General features: G+C 39.2%; 1 long non-coding RNA gene across 1 annotated transcript in view; it reads left to right on the top strand.

Annotated features, from left to right (window-relative positions):
• The first annotated feature begins 1,365 nt into the window (after positions 1 to 1,365).
• Positions 1,366 to 17,379, top strand: part of LOC124417741 — a 42,894-nt gene continuing 26,880 nt past the window's right edge. The window contains exon 1 of the long non-coding RNA XR_006938520.1: positions 1,366 to 1,458. This is a non-coding gene — a long non-coding RNA (uncharacterized LOC124417741). The remainder of the gene's footprint in view (positions 1,459 to 17,379) is intronic.

The raw sequence follows: 17,379 nt of genomic DNA on the forward strand, positions 1-17,379 counted from the left end.
TTGGGAACAAAAGACTTCACAGTAAAAATTAGTCTATAAGGGACCATTAACCACACTGTTGTTTTATTTCTCTGTGATGCATGTGTATAGGTGTATATGTACGCTATTTTCTGGGTATTTTTTTGCTGTACTTCTGGTCACAATTTAATTTTTAATACTGAGTGTTCAAGTAAGTCTTTCTTCAACAAAAGCTCTTATTAACCTTATTCCCAGCCTCTACTTCAGCAGCAACTTGCCTTGTGAGACTAAATACTAAGCTGTGGAAAGCAACGTACTTTATGATCGGTTATGACTGATGTCTGCAGACTTAGGCTTTTGTTTTGTAATATTTTGTGGCTTTGGAGATTTTGTGATTTTTTCTTTTTTTTTTTTTTTTTTAAGTATTTTGTTTCTTAACAAGAAACAGAAGTGTTGAATTCCAGTCTTTCAATTACTGAGAATCTGGGTTTCTGAAATAGACTTTTTTTTTTTTTAGTTTAGCACATGATGAAAGATTGGAAAGAGCTTCCTTCCTATTACTTATCTAATTTCTGCATGCAGCTCTGTTCAGGGTTTGCTTGTCAACTAATGCAAAAATAGACTATGACATAGTTTTGTCATAGTTCTTGGGAAAGCTAGATATTTTTAAAAAGCAATGACTTGTTCTCTACAAAATTTCTAGATGAAAAGAGCAGAAATGAGTAGAGAAAACTTAACCACCTTGATGTCACTGTGGGGCAGTGGGAAAGTCTCTTCTGTGCCACAGACTCCCTGTGTCAACATAATGGCACAACAGCAAAATGAAAACATTCCATCTTTTGAATTTGAGACTGTCATTATATAAAGGGAAAAAAAGAAAATCTGATGAATTTAAATCATGGTGATACGTTGTGAAGTGTCTTGTTTACTTTCTGAGCTACTAATATTAATAATGACTTATGATAGAGTTTGGCATTTTTGCTACTGTACTTTTGGAATGTGATATGTCCAGAGCTGCATTGGGGTTCCATGATATCACTTACTTAAACAAAGTAGATTTTGGTTTGGTCTGGCTGATCTAACTTTCAACGTTGTTGCCAGGTAGGTTTCAGATTAAAGGTTATTTTTACTCTGCATGTGATAACCTGACTAGCATAGTCAAACATTACTTTTTACTGTCACAGCAGTTTTAAGTAGGTCTATGTCCAGGGTTGATAAGCTCATATCAAGCTATGGAAGTCTCTGTCCAAGTTAATCATGCTGTCATGCTTCTCATTTGTTTGTAGCAACTTGGATGTTGTCATGGATGATCTATTTGATGTATAGTTGCATTCCTTACTTTGCCACATGGATTCACTCCAATAGGCCAAGGTTCTAGAAAAAAATCTGAATGTTGTTTCATTTTGTGTGGTTTTGTCTCCTAACTGCCAGGTGATGGTAGCTGCATGATGCTGTGGCTTCAAGATTATTTGTGTAAGAATTACCTGTACAGGAAGAGAGGTAAGTAAGACATAGTCATCCTATTATTGTTAGGAGGTGGTTGTAAATCCTGTTCTGTTGGTCTGAACAATTCAGCTGTGTTTTCTAACTTGTTCAGTAGACTGAATTTTATTGAATAATGCTAATCAATTCTTCCTATTACAAATATGAGGCATACTCTTTATTTCTGCTACCAAAACCTTCTAACAAGTAGTAAAGTGGGAGATTGACAAAACACATCTTCTATAGAGACACTGATTTATTTATTTATGATTATTTCTCCTTTAATATTTTAATTGTAAAGGTATGAGTATGCAAATCCAAATTGAAGACAGCTGACCTCTAAAGTGAAAGGGGATACGGAGAAAAAGGTTCTTTATAGAGGAGAGATCTGAGTTTAGTTTTGTCTTCACATCAGGATTTATTTATTTTATAGTTTGGGGAGTGTCAATAGAAATGTTTGTCTTTGCTGCATAATTGTCTACATCTCTGTAAATAACTTAATTGAGCTGTGAATATTCAGTGATTGAAACCTAATTACTTTGTGGCTTAATTTGAGTACTGCCTGACTGCGCTGGAGCTGCAGGCAATTTAACAATGTAGACAGTATGTGAACACAGAATGTTAAGCAGTGACTGGGATAGTTAAAAATTAAGAAATAACTCTTGTACTGTTTAAAAGTATACCTCTGACTGGGCTATTTGTACCATCCAAGGGCTTTATACAGACAGTTTTATGCACAGTACTTTCCAAAATATCTACAGGGGTATTTTTATACATGATTAAGTAATTGCTTTCCCCTCCCCATAGAATGTTATAAACATTTTGCTCATAAAGATTAATGACGTAGCACAATGAATCACATTTACTCCTGTGAACTTCAGCTTTCAGTTTTAATAGCAGGTTAGGTATCATGCAGTTTTTCTTCCTATGAGTTTCTTTAAGTATTTCCACCAACAGTCTCATTGTTTCTGGAGGGAATGTGAAGTCCGTGCTGTTCCTGAAGAGGTATTTCAATCATGTTGAATTGTACGGCATGCAGCGTTTCCATGGGGTGTGCTACTGATATGTGTAAAATTCAGCCATCATTGAATATTGTTCCTATAGAACTTTAATTTCTGTCTTCCTTGGTCATGCTAATGATAGATCATAATCACTGTTCTTTTTATATACAGTTCTATACTTCTAGTTTTCATCTGACTTGTAATAGACTCCTAATATAAATGACTACTGTTAAATTATATATAGAATTAATATTTAGCTGCCTATTAAATTATGTAATTCTAAAGAAGTCTGCATTTTCATTTTCTAGAAGTGATTAAGCACAATTCAAGATGGAGGGGGGGAGTACATAGGCAAAAAAAGTACATAACATTCTCCACTGAAAAACAAGGGAAATGAGAATAATGTAAAAATGGAAGAACATGAATAAAGATCATACACAACACTTGTATTGTTCAGATATTACTCTATGAACTAGTCATCAGTAGTGACGCAGTCAATAATTTACTAGCAGTTACTGACATGAATAAATAAGGATTTCCATTAATTTACCAGTTTATTAGCTAAGATTCTGTTCTACTTTCTTGTCTCTCAAGGAATATATCTAAGAATTGTTGGAAGAGTGGATTTAAGAACTATCTGGGCTTTGTGACTCTGCTTACCTAATGATTATGCTAGATACTTACCAGTTTACACAATTTGCTAACTTGTTTTCTTTAGCCTAACAAAAATATTCAGGGAGAGTTCTTAAATCTCTCCTGCAATCTGTGCCATAGCTGTATTTTTCTTCGGCTCATAGCTAAGCAGCCTGAGAAAATAAACAGTACATTCCTTTGAATTTTCAGCATGTATTTAGAAGGCTATCCTCTCCCAAGAACTTTGCACTGCATAAAGGAGATCAGAGCAAAAAAATAACACTGGGCCCAAATTAGCCCTTGTGACACTGCACCTCAATTAATATTCTTTCCTAAGATTCCAGCTTATTATGATTAATATGTACTGTTTAATACCTCAACCATTATTCCTGTGATGTCTTGAAATACTTTTAGCAGTACATCTTGCATATCTTACAATTGTGATTTAGGTACAGTATCATTATAATGCCTGAGGGGATTTTTGCTCCATTTTGTTTAATTTTCTTTTGGTTTATGCATCCTGTTATGCCCATGCTAGGAAAGGGACAAAGCTGAATTTTCTAGTATAGCCTGATGCATGGAATTGGTGCTTAAACTCTCCTTACTTCAATAAAAGTTATACAATTGTATATTTGCAGTTTATTGAGATCCAGATTGCTGTAGTTGCTACTCTAGGCTACGTCCAAGTGCAGGACCGCAAATTTTCCTTCTAAAGATTTTTAGGTTGGAGCTATTCTGTGCATGGTAAACTAGGGACAGAGCACTCAATTTGCCCACAAGGCAGAGAAAAGAATAATCCATTTCCTAATGTATAAGTTCCCCAAGGAATGGTGATATTTCACTATAATAATAAATAAAAAATAAATAAGCAAGCTGTTCTTAGATCAATGGTCTAACAACCAATTTTTGAATGTTCTCTTACTGCTCTATCTTATCCAGTTTTTCAATATGTCACAATACATAGTATGAAAATCTCAGATCCCTTAACTCCTAAAACATAAACACCAGATTCCTCACAAAATTCTCTGTACTTCAAAGTATGCGAGTAGCATTTTTTTTTGTGGTTGATCCATCGTTCCTTACTTCTTCCTTCCCCACAAAACTCACTGTTGTGGGGGTACATAAGAAATGTCTCTGATGCAAGTACCTGATCTTAAGCCCTTTTGGGTTTTGTTGTGAATGTTTGAATTCCTTTGTAACGTAGACTCCAGCTTCAAAGAGAAACTGAGAAGTGCCTTGGATACAATTTCTGATTCCAGTAGGACCTTCTAGGACTGCCTTTGACCCTGGGGGGATTTTGCAGAAGTTGTGAATAGCCAGAATGTGTCCCTTTCCAACTCTGTATGGGGAACACAATCCTATAAGTACTGAAAATTCTATACGTCAGCCCAGCAGCTTTTTCCTAAAAGTACTTTTTTTTTTTTAATGCTTTTCCAATGGATACTAATAAAGTAGCCCAGAAATTCCATGCTTCCAGGAAATATTTCTTCAAGTAATTCATATCTCTGATCCAGATAAGGCTATGACCAAGGCTTTTGTTCTCCCGTGTTTAAAAGATGAAAGGAAGAACCATAAATAAATGACTACATGTTTCAAATGCTTTTTAAGGCAAGACAAAATTCTTTTCCAATGCAGCCTGATATTAACTCCAGCACCAGCAGTGGGACAGGAGCTTTAAAACTGGGTGACACAGAGAATCCTACGCATACTGTCTTGTGTGAATAACTGAGTGATGAATGTGTGCTGGTGTGCTACAAGTGATATTCCTTTTCAGTTAAATAGCAAAATGCAAAGGTTTTGAGAAGTGACTCAAATGATTTCTCTCTTCCCAAAAAGCTATGCACTGAAAGTCAGAGGTTTATTTTGCTCTAAAAAAGAGACTAATTCAAAGAAAAGCCTAGTGCAGTAAATGGGAGCACCACAGTGGTTTTGTGTCAGCTGAAACATTTGTGACCATCAAAGTAGGTCAATGAGTTAGCACCAGGTATGTCCTTGTGCTAACTTGTGTCAGTAAGTGAAGTTCAGGAATCTTCAGACTTCCTGCTGATTAGCACTTATTTCTTTAATTAAGCTAATTGTCTTAACTATAATGTTAGTAATTGTATAATGCCAAATGTAGAGAGTGAAGTCCAGGTGGACATTCGTTTAATGAGAAGGGAAGCTGTGAAAATGAGTGTGCTACAGGACTCAGTGTTAACACCATCTGATGAGAAGGGGAAGTATTCTGAACTTTTATCAGATTCACAGGAAAAAATAGTTTGGAAGGGACCTTCAATCAAAGCAAGAGTAACTTCAAAGTTACATCAGGTTGCTCATTCTAAACATAAATTAAAGAACATCCTAGAAAGTGAAGAAGCTTCACATAAGCTTTTTATGTTTGTCCCATGATCCTGAAGAATCACTGTTGCATTCATAAGGTCTTCGAGGTTTTTAGTCAACTGCTTTATAATAAAAGAGTAAAATGCATAACAGACTTGAAATGTTACATGTTCCATTTCTGTTCCCACTGTTCCCTGGGTCTTTTTTCATTGATGTGCTTCTGTATAACACAGTGTAAGTAACAAGAAAAGGCAGTGGTATTCTCACAGGGAAACTACAGTTATTTGAAATTAACCTGAGCCCCTTATGTTCTCCATGAAGAGAGCTTCTACAGAGTACCAGAGGTGAATTCCTGCCCTGAGTTGTCCTCTGGAACTCTCCATCTCTTCTGAGTAGAAGACAAATTTTCAGATTTAGACCACTGTGAAAAATGTGCATGCCTCTCAGGGTGCCAGCTGGTGTCACAACAGAATCCCAAAAGGCTGAGGTGACCTTGCCATGCAGGAGGTCATGTATTTATAGCAAACATTCTGTGTGTTGTCAGTGTTCATTTGTTTGTGTATTAACCGAGTAATGCAAAGATTATTTGGGTACATATCAGAAATCCATCCCATTGATATAAAAACTGTGCAATCTCTTTACACACAGTGACTTGTTGGCTTGAGTTGACATGAATTAGTTTTCTCTCCCAAAATCATCATTGCTTTATTCCTTTTTGTTTTGTTGTTTCAATTTTTAGATACTTGTGAATTGTTAAAATATTCAATCATTCTAATATGCTTTCATAATCCAATAACTTTTTAGCTTGAGTCAGTGGTAAATGGAAGCATTTAATTAAAGAATCTTTCTCAGTTGTACACTCTTCATTTCAGGATATCTTTCTCTTCATTAGTCGATTTTAAAATAGATAATGAAGCTTTTTACATTACTTTACTTTTCTACAAACCTGTCCTTCACATTAGAAGAGATGTCCTTCCATTCCAAACTAACTGTAAACTGGGATCTTCGCAATGAGTGAATGTCAAGCATTGCCCAGGAAAGAATGAGACCTTACTGTCTCATTCCTTCGGTTCATCTGCAACCTCTTTAAAAGGAGGTTCCAAAAGTAACTGCTGTTTGATGCAATGGTACAAGGAAATATTTTTCCTTTACTTACACTCTCTCAATGTTTGCTATACTTCTTCCATTGGCTCCCCCTCCAAATGTATGCCACGAAGGAATAGAAAATACTTGAACTTAAAATTATTTTTTCCTTTCTATTCTTAGACATTTTCATGATGATTCAGCTCTTCCCTAGACCTGTACTGACTAGCTGAGATTCAGATGAACTGTTTCCTATTCCCATTGCTTGATCTGTTCATTTGGGAAGCAAGAAGGAAACTTGTTTTGTTTTGTTCTCTTCCCTTGAGTATTGCTTTAACAAGCATGTTGTCTTTCCCGTCATCAGAGTTGCAATGCAAATCTGTCTATAGATTTAAATTCCATTTGTTCCTTTTTTTTTTTTTTTTTTTTTTTTTTTGCTACACTGTTACCTTCAGGCAAAGTGGAGGTTTCCAGCAATCAACAAATTCTATAAAGAGTTTTGAGTAAATTTTTTTGCCATTTGTATAAGAAGTGACCAGTTTTTGAATCTATTGCACATCTACCCCAGATAGAGAAAATCTATGAATGAGGCTAGAAATTATGTTTATTCTTATCCATTTGATCTACTCTTCTCACTTTTGCAGCATCTGTAGGATAACCCTTGAGTGGTTAGCTATTTCCTTCAAGTGTAATGACACTGACTGTCCCTGTTCATAGCCACAGACTGCACAGCACCTTTAAATGATACTAATCCGCTTCCTCTAGGATGAAAGAACTGCAGTCATACAGTTTAACAAGAAAAATGTTTAAATATAGCATATTTTCACTGCTATCTGATAAGCATGAGTGAAAGAAATGTCTACAAAGTATCCATGATGCAGGTAAAAAGGGGTGATAAATATATTCTGTTTGCCCTAAGGTTGACTAACAGTAGACAAATTGTAGGATACTGAAGGAGACCTTTCCTACATGTCCAGTTCCTGAGTTCCTGCTGTCAGATGAAGGGAATTTAAACTGTTTTATTTCTCAAAGGGCTACTTTCCCACCGAAGGGCAAGAAGGGAATCTATTTTGTACATGGAGGTTGGAGGATAAATGTTTTATTCCTTGAACTTCAACTAAGTTTGCAATTGATTAAATTGTATTTTACATTTATTTATGCATAATATTTCACCCAAGGCTCCACAAAGCTTTTTCTAATGCTTGAATATATTCCAGCAGATAGATCAGCAATAATAAGGGAGATTTTTTCCCTAGTCTTACACCACCAGATTTGCCAGATTCTGAGCAGCCTCTGATGTAACAACTACCACTAGAAACTATAAGGTAGTGGCTGGCATTTATAGTCAAATCTATGCAAAACTAAGTGGAATAATATTTCTTGATTACTTTGAACTATATAAAGTAACTAACAATAACTTATTAGCATAGAGTTTGGTTTAAGATAAAAATGACTTGGAGACAGCTTCCTTCACTAGGCAAATTCAGAAACAAGGGCTGTTATTTATAGTGTGGTTCAGTGCAGCTGTTTCTGTTCTCAATTTCTTTTTTCTTTTCTGATTTGCCAGTTTGCAGTTAATCTGTAAAGCACTGCCATATGTAATCGTTCTCTCCCTTTCAAAACACAGATACTATCAATTGCTTAGGTTCTTCTCACAGTGCTAGGGGAAAGAAATGTGATACTTTATCATTCTGAGTGCCATAAATAAGTAGCATAAGATAGTGAAAAAGAGAACACCAGTACTTCTGGGTGTAGAAAAAAACTCAGAAACCACAAGTTGCTTGTCTGCTATTACCGTCATTTTTTACTGTGTTCCCTAGTCTTTCCTTTTAACTTGATTATGCCCGAGATTGCTATGGGAAGCATCTATACCTTCAGTTTTCATTTATAGTCTGCAAATAGTAACAATGCTCTGAAACACTACAGCAACTCTGAAACAGGAATTTCTCTTTCTTTTTATCTTCATATATATTCCAAAGGATTGTATATTGTTTTTCATAAGCTGTCTTAGGAGATGTCTGCTAGGACCTTTGTCTCAGCCTTCCAGAACATTTTAGCAGTCAGTAAAGGAACAGCATTAATATTACATACATCATTAACATTGTAATATTCTACCCTGAGACAATATTTGGCAATATTTGGACTTAACATTTTTTGTTCAATTTCTTTTTCTAATATGTTTTACCAATCAAGAAAAAGATAGAGATTTATTTATGGGAAAACTTTCTTAAAGAGAAAAGCATTTATGCAATTTATTTCTCAGTTATTTTTCAAGCATGCATCTTTTATAAATAAGCATACTAACATTGCAGCAAACCCTCTAACTAAGTGCATTGGATTGTTTTGTTTTGTTTTGTTTTTATAAAAGCAGTATGAGCTTATTCAAATACTGTTCAATAAGAACATAGATTTTCTTTAAAATTAAGTTCTGGAAGGGTGACTGAGGAGCTCAAATTGACTCATATTAGGAACCTTGAGCACAAAAATAAGCAGATTGAGTTTCTGTTTATTTTCCCTTCAGTGGTCATTATGAGTATGTGCAGAAGTCACAAATACAATGCTACTGTTTTTGAGAAGATTTTTCAAATTTTCCACAGCTTTTTCATAAATGGAATATGTTTCTCTGTATTTGTTGGTGGACCTTTTGTTACCTTAAGCCTAATAGGGTGTATGGTAATTTTTCTTCCTCTTTATCAGAATAGCTAGTGATGAAAAATTCAGATACTCTGACATTTTTGCCAACTTCTAGTCTATGAAATAGTCAGAATAACAACAAAGTAAAACCTGCAGAGTCAATATTATCAGCTCCTCCTTGTTTGTAATAGATTGCTGGTGAATGCATGTTTGTGTATACACATTTTATAATCACAAATAAATAAGGTGGAAGGAATCTCCAAAGACCCTGTAGTACAATCCTTGCTCAAAGCAGGTTAAATCAGATCAGGTTGCCCTGCATGGTGTCCTATTACATATTAAACTTCTCAAAGTATCTACTTTACAAACTGTTAACTATTCCAGTGGTTAACAAAAATGTTCCTTTCAATCTGATGAGAAAGACATGTAGGGAAAGAAAAAATCTCTATGTAGATGCTCAAAAGTAAGCAAGTGTCATTTACTTTATTTGTTAGACATGAGTAGCAGTACACTTTCCATCGTGAAAAACGGCCATCAATCAATTCACAGAGCTCTGAAGGCATAAGGGGAAAGTGACAAGAAAATAGCTGGCAAAAACTGCTTGTGAACTTAGAGAAAACACTTTGTAGGGGAAAATGGCAACTGAACCATTCAAAGTGCTTGTGTACAGAAAGATAAGCATTGGAGTAGTTGGCATTAGTTCATCTGGAAAGATTTCTCTTACCTTTTGGATTTGCATTGAGTAGGGTTTCAAAATCTGCAACTCACTTACTAGCTCAGACCTGAGCTGTCCCATCTAAAAATAGTCTGGATAACAGAGTTTTTAACTTCAGACTGACAAACCAGAAGTCTGAAGAGAGGGTAACATCACAGCTCAGTGGCTAAAATCAAATGAAATTATTTGTGGCCCGGAGCTTGGAAGTAGGAGTGGAATTTTGCCAAGTCCTCATGACTGGATTATGATTAGAGGAACATGAGGTCTATCTTCTGCTTTTGGGGACCCACATCTGTTTTGTTAATGCTGTCATGAGTGCCAATTTATGGTCGTGGAAATAAAGTTGTGATTCCACACCCTCCCACAGGACCAGAAGAGGGAGAAAGCAGCATGGGTAGGGACAGCAACACCAACAGCCTTGTCAATAACACAGAGACCTTTTCTTTTATTTTTAACTTATTTTTAATTTCTCTCCAAACAGCAGGCTGAGAGGTAGATGTTGGCCTCCCAGCCCGCTGGAGCCATGCTCTGACGGCAGTGGGATGACGGTCTAGCAACACTGTCGGGGCCACCTCTTGCAGGGTGGGAGTGAGTCCTGGGGGCTGCAGCGGGTCTTCCTCTTCAGGGGGCACTGGGGCTCCCCACATGAGTGGTCTCTGCCCTGGGCGGAAGGGCCTGCTGCTACTGCTTGCCCTGGCTCCTCCTGTGGCTCCTGTGCTGAGGTTGCAGTGGCAGTACTGGGGTGCCCACGTCCCCCAGTAGAGGTGCTGAGCAGCTCCTCGGTGTCTGAGGCAGGATGATCCTGATGGGAGGCGCTGGGTCTGGTGCTAGCTGCAGGGCTGTCCTCCTATCCTCCTGCAGCACGGCCATTCCAGTGATCCAGCTGGCAGCGGATCTCAGAGCCATACAGGGCTGTGGCGGTGCTGATGAGACACCGTACGAAGGGCACCACATCACCGTTGGTGATCAGTTGCAACTCCTGCACCAAGGCTGCCTGGTCAAGCCCATGCTGACAAAGGGAGTTTACAGTGGTCCACTGTCCCACTTGCACTTCCCACCAGTCACTGCTGGACACCTCCTGGATCTCTTCCTGCAGCCATTGCAGCAGGGGTGCAAGGTCTTCCGGATGTTCGTCGAAAAAGGCAGCCCAGACCTCAGCCGGGAAGTTGTGCTCAGGTGGAATGAGCACTGGCTCTGCAGGCCCCTGCTCATCCTGCAGGCCATCATCTGAGTGTCCCATGGGCTGCGAGATGGAACACTCAAGATAATCATTGTCCGACCTCACCAATTAGCAGATGGTGTTTATCTTGTGCCCACATACAGCACAACTTGTTTTTTTCTTTGCCCACCAGATGGCACAGACATAGCAAAGCTGGTGGAGGCAGACAGTCACATAGACGACATCCTCCCGACCTTGCCCACAGATGGGGCAGGTCCAGTTGGATGGCATGTTCATGGTCCTGGACTCTGCGGTGGGCTGGGGAGAGCTGAGGTCGGGAAGCTGCTCCCTCACTGGTGTTGCAGCAGGCAGAAGGTATTACAAACTGCAAAAGGGAAATAGAGGCCACGGTCACTTGCTGCCCCAGAGGCAGGAAGCAGTAATGCCCTAGTCCCTCAGCAAGAAATCCTCCCCGGTTCCTGTTCCCCACCAGCTGCCACAGGGGCCATATCCTGCACCACTCACCTTTGCTGTTGCAAGTGCACCCTGCGCAGTCCCAGCTGAGCCAGGCAGGGCTGGGGGAAACGCTGGTGATACTGTGGGATGGGCAGCAAGAACTGCTGCCAGTAGCCCCACAGCACAACCCAACCAACTCGTTCAGTGCTCCAAGTCTTGCAGCTATGCTCAAGTGGAGTCCAAGCACGAGAGCATGCTGGTCTCTGCTGGCACCCAAATCTATACAGCAAGGGCTATAGAGATCACAGTCAACTCTCATTGATGTCACAACCCCTTAGTTGGTGACCTCCCAGTCCGTCACTGTATGTACTGGGGCATCAGCCTAGGGGCATCACCCTCCATCATTCCATAATTTTCCTTTGTAATGGTGATATACTTGGGGAAATAAAAATTGCACGTTTCTACTGCACATGTAACTTGTTACCAACTTGTCATTAGTTGGTGCCACAAGATGACATGACAAAGCTAGACAGGTTCAATATGCAGTAATGGATGCTGTTGTGGCTGGCCTGAGGACCAGCTCCTCAAAGTCCCTGCCTGCCTACACTACATGGATAATGGACTGCACATCCTGTTTGCAGAGCGGGCACTGAGGCCAGCTGCTAGTCCACCTCCGGATGCAGTGGAAACAAAACTGGTGGCAGAATAAAATGGTGTATGCCACGCTGTCCCTGTTCTCCAGGCACATGGGGCAGTGGCTGTCTAAAACCACTTCCACACTTCCACCAGTTGCAGTGGGCGTGGGGGAGTGAGAGATAACAATTCACTCCCAGCACTGATGCTGTGGCAGCACGTGTCCCACTGAAAGAGGACAAGAGACCCCATGGGCATATGCTGGCCTGGGAAGGGTCCCTCAAGAAGCATCCCCCCAGCTGCCAGCATTGAGACATTGCCACACTGCCTACCTGCACTGCTGCATGCAACTCGCTGCAATGTCCTGGTTGCCTGCTCCCAGCAGGGTCAGGGTAAGGCACAAGTGGCTGCGCTAGCAGCACCCAAAGCACACTCCAGCTCCAAAGCTCGCCCTGTACACACTCCAGTCCTCGCACACACTCTCGGTTGAATGCCAGGCACAAACTGATCGGCTGGGCTGCTGCACCCTTGTTAAAGCAGGGTAGGCTGAGCAGTCACAATCCATCCCACAGAGATGTCACAAACCATCACTTGGCCATGTTGCTAGTCCTCACCTTCACTCAGGGACATCACCACCTGTCCCACAGTGATGCCGCCATCCATTGCTTGGTTATCAGAGTGAACTGACCTCACCTGCTGCACGTGTGCCAGCAGCACTCCAGACCCAGCACACATTTCTGGGCTTTCCCCAGCACTTCTGCTTGCTCCATTCCTCCCCACATCTCATGTGCTTGGCATCAGTGTTTCACACCAATCACTGGCACCTGGACATGTCTTCCTATGAGCCCCATCAGGTTGCTCAGGCCATGGCACACAGCCCCAGGCATGTACAACAAGAAGGTTTATTCAATAAAAGGTCACACTTCCCTCTGTCTCTTGGACTAGGTGACTGTAGAGGTCTTTTCCAGCCCTAATAATTCTATGATTCTATGCTACCCACATCCAAGGTCACTGCTGAGTGAATGTTTCACTTCAGTGAAACATAAGGTCATGCTGGTGTCCCTGATGTTGACAGCAGTCCTTCATTTAAGTGTTTATTTTTTTGTATGCAGTCTTAAATGTGCAGTAGTCTTGTCTTCTGAAAAGCCAGAAACTGCAGAAACAGCATATGGCTGCTAATTAGCTTAAGCAGGGTAGCAGAAGAGGACTACATTTGATTAGAAAAGATAACTAGAATTACTAATAGGTTTTTGTTACTGAGATGCTGAGCAGCCATTGGGCAAGAGTCTGTGCGTGTCAAAGCACTATGGAATTAACTGGCCAGCAGTGAATAGGATGTGTGTGTGTACCTTGGCTGAAAATTTTCAGCTAAACATGAACACAGGGCAGTCACAGCTGGTCTTGTTCAGTAACTGCACAGGGTTTACTTGCTACATACCCCATACACTTTCATTACCAGGCCTACAGTGTTTACCTAATGCTCGTCAGGGATTGCTATCCTGATCCTGCTCAGTTTGTGAAATGTGGTGAAAGAAAAGTCTTACATGCTTAATGTGTAACTTCTGATCTTTTGCTGTTCAGTTGATATTGCCACGTCCCTACTAAGTAGACAAGGTGGTTTTCCTGATGTCCAGACTGAGGTGCCAGAAGGTTTATTAAAGTTCTACTTGCTACAGCTTTTCATTGCATTGAATAATATGTGATTGTTTCTCATTTTTTCTATGTTTGCTGAACAGTCACTGCTGCCTCATGTTATTTGGAGTTTTTCATTGAACAGATCTTAAAAACTGAAATTCAGATACCTCATTCAACGTATAAATGAAGATTTTTTCCAGAAAAAAATGGTAAATCTATCCTCCTGATGAAATATGGTGCATTACATATAATTGCAACATAATTTTTTGTGCCACTGTGTCCATGAGGCTTACCTTGGGAAGCTCACTCTGAGGCAAAAATGGTGGTAGAGTCGCTGTCCCTGGCAGTGTTCAAGAGGTGTCTAGATGAGGAGCTACGAGATATGGCTTAGTAGCTGTGGTAGAAATGGTGATGGGAGGACAGTTGGACTAGATGATCTTGTAGGTCCTTTCCAACTCTGTGATTCTATGATACTATGATTCAATGATCAAGCATTGCAATTTCCCCCAAAAATGGTGATGAGATCTGTGATCCCATAACATCCAAGCTGCTTCCACCAAGAGGAACACCATCAAAAGCCATGCTACTAAGATCTCTTTTTTTTCTTGTATCTGTTGATAGAAGAACTGACACAGACCATGAGGAAGGCTGTGCTGTAGCCCACATTCAGGAATTCAGTACCTTAGAGAAACAACTGGTACCAGTACAATATTTAAAATAGTCAGACTCCCAAGCAGTATGACCCTTGGCATCTTTAAACTTAACATGGGAGTCTCGTATTCAGTGTAAGCTCTGGACAGCCTTCACTTTGCTCATCCTCATTCCACTTCCCACAGCAGCCACGGATACTGCCTGTATTTAATACTGCTGCCTTGTTACTCTTAGCTGACTTTGCCTTATGGAACTTTCCCAAATCTATGGTTGTTTTTCAACATTTTAATTATACTTTCATTTAGAACTTCAAAGGCCTCTTGCACTCTGTTGCTTAACCTTACAGCTGTCCATTGACATCCACAAACTAGGAAGCCACAATGTCCAGTTCTATTTGTTTCCTGGTACAGATAATGTCTTACAGCATGCTCAAATCACTTACATGTCTGGTGCAGAAAACTAATACTTCCCAGCTTCTTGGAGCAATTTATTCCCATAATGACAATAAATCAAAATTTCCCTTCCCAAGCTATGTCCATTGCTTCTTGTTTAATCACTGCGCACCTTCATGGAAAGTCTGGATGTATCATCTCTGTATTTTACAATCAGATAATTCCTTCCTTGCAACTCCATGAAGAAAGGCATTCACGAAATTTACCAATATTAATAATAATATGAACCGGTCACTGCTCACCACATTTAAAATGATTTTTTTTCATTTCTGAAAACAATAATTTGCAGGGAAAAATATGTAAGATGCATAAGTTACAATTACGTCATCATATCACCAACTGACTTATTCACCCTTTGCTGTTCTATGCAGAAAAAAAAAAAAAGTAAGAAATTTACTAGAATTCATGAAGATTTCAGAAGCAGAAAAATAAATTTAAATTAATTTGATGATATATTCTTCGAAAATAGTTTAGCCACTTTGATTTATAATAGAACTTTAAGTGAAGAAGACAGTATCCTTCTAACAAAAAGCAGACAGACTGGTTCCTAATTACATTGTGTGTTCCCAAGCCATGTAGTCTTTGGGGTTTTGTCTGTATTTTTTCTCTGAGAGGAGACATCCATATAAAACAGCTGCAGCTCCAAAAGGACTTTGAGTGGTAAATTGATTTGATTGATTTAATTTTGATTACATACTGGAAACACATTTAGTTCAAGTTAAGCACATTAGCACACATAAGCCAGAATATAATTCCAATTGCTTCTTTGTTATTCATTAATGGAACTTAATGACTCCAACAAAACATTAATGAAGAAAAAATATTGGCTTGCATAATTCATTTGGAAAAAATAATTAATTGTTGTATTAAGGGCAGCCTATTTCATATAGTAATTACTGCAGCTTCGGTGGGGAATTGGTTCACAATGTTTATTCTGCAAGCTGTTGTTTACTCCTTTCTTTTCACATTTATTTCTTTATGCGGAATGTATATTTTTCTTGCAGAGGAAATTAAAAATACTTTAAAATGATGGTCATATCTAAGTATCTGCAGATGATAGGTTGACTGCATTTTTACACTCAGTCGGTTAGCATGATATATACTACACTCAACATCTATTGGGAAGATGGGAAAATTTGCCCAGATAAAATAGACTCTTAAGTCAGGAAAGATGTTTTTAGCAAAGACTTATTTACCAGTTATGGTGGGTGACAGAAATGGACACTTTGTCTAAGCTGCATTTTTCTAACAGGTAGAAAAGAACTTCCACAGCCATATTTTCTTCTTCATAAGTTCCATTAAGATATAGATGAAAACTTCTGAGAAGATCTTAATATTAAGGCATAATATATATACAAATATATATTTTATATATATTATATATAGAGAGAGAGATAATTTATTTTATATATATTCTATATATAGAGAAATAAGGTGGGGTATTTTTTTAACTTTTGTTCATAATTTTTGCCCGCTACAAACATAATCTTTCATTGAATAGACCTCCAAATTTAGATAAGGATATATCTAAAATTAAAACAGAAGTTACTACAAGATTCAGGTAGTAAGAGTTGCGGTCCAGTGTCCCTTCACTCACATATATTTTCATCCTATGTTTTTTTTGGGGGGGGGTCTGGTGGAAACTAGATCAAATACAGGTGTGACACTGGAGTGTTTTTTGGCTTTTGGTTTGGTTTGACTTGGAGGATGATCTTTCTGTTTGTTTGAGGGTTTTTTTTCCACTTCTAGCACTGAGAATTGGGCACTGATCAAGTTCTTTATCTCTGGAAGTACACTCACATGGGCTGAAGTTTTTACATGGTTGATGTTTCCTTAGCATGTAAATCAGATCACCACAGAAAGGCAAGGAGGAGACTTTGAGGGGAAGTGCTGTGAGAGTCCCTCTATCTATGGATGGTTCCAGTATCCACCCCAACATAAGTTAAGTTAAATATAAGTCAGCCCAAAAATGCAAGCTAGGCTGTACCAAGGAAAATGCTGCACAGAAAATTTTCTCTCCCTTTTATTCTAGGTTTAAGGTTAGGCATGCAGATCCTCTTCCTTTATGTTCGTAATTAGTAAGTGTCAGAGGAAAGTATGAGCCAAGAAACCATTCACAGAATCATGGAATCACAGAATCACAGGGGGTGGAAGGGACCTCAAGAGATTGAGTCCAACCCCTCTGCTAAAGCAGGTTCCCTACAATAGATTACACAGGTAAGTGTCCAGATTGGTCTTGAATATCTCCATAGGAGACACCACCATCTCTCTGGGCAACCTGTTCCAGGGCTCCATCACCCTTACCATAAAGAAGTTCTTCTCATGTTAGTACAAACACTTCCTATGCACAAGTTTTAGGCCATTACTCCTTGTCCTATTGCTACACACCACCAAGAATAGCCTGGCCTCATCCATCCAACTCTCCTTCTCCCCAAGTGAATACTCTGTGCTGTTTCTTTGTGCAATAGTTAGGTTTTGGGAGAAGGTGAACTCCTACACAGGGAGCATACGTGCAGGCCCCATTCTGTAAATAAGGCACATAGAAGCTCAGCATGTAATTCCTGCACG

The sequence above is a fragment of the Gallus gallus genome, chromosome 2 (genome assembly GCF_016699485.2).
Source record: "Gallus gallus isolate bGalGal1 chromosome 2, bGalGal1.mat.broiler.GRCg7b, whole genome shotgun sequence".
Lineage (NCBI taxonomy): Eukaryota > Metazoa > Chordata > Aves > Galliformes > Phasianidae > Gallus > Gallus gallus.